This window comes from Myotis brandtii, unplaced genomic scaffold (assembly GCF_000412655.1).
Source record: "Myotis brandtii unplaced genomic scaffold, ASM41265v1 scaffold71, whole genome shotgun sequence".
Lineage (NCBI taxonomy): Eukaryota > Metazoa > Chordata > Mammalia > Chiroptera > Vespertilionidae > Myotis > Myotis brandtii.
Window position 1 is genome coordinate 1,675,449 of NW_005370787.1, and position 544 is coordinate 1,675,992.

The window sequence follows — 544 nt, forward strand, 5'->3', positions numbered from 1 at the left end:
GGGGAAAAAAAAAAGGAGACATATGTAATACTCTTTGTAATAATTTAAGCAATAAAAAAAATTATAAAAAAAATGTCTATGGTGTGGATGAATAACTTCTCAAGGATTATACTTGTGCAATTATATCTTTTTCTGTTCCTCCTCACAGCAAAATTTCTTAAAAGAGCTGTGTACATCAAGCATGTCAAACTCTCGGCCCGCGGGCTGCATGCAGCCCACAACAAATATTTTTCTGGCCCAGCCAATATAACGGAATGTAAGAAACATTTTAGCCCTAGCTGGTTTGGCTCAATGCATAGAGCGTCAGCCTGTGGACTGAAGGGCACATGCCTGGGTTGCAGGCTCGATCCTCAGTAGGGGGTGTGCAGGAGGCAGCCAATCAATGTTTCTCTCTCATCATTGATGTTTCTATCTCTCTCTCCCTCTCCCTTCCTCTCTAAAAATCAATAAAATATATATTTTTTAAAAGAAACATTTTAATAAAAATTTTGTAACTTAATTTTTACAATATTCTGTTATACATAATCCTATCTAATGAAGAGGG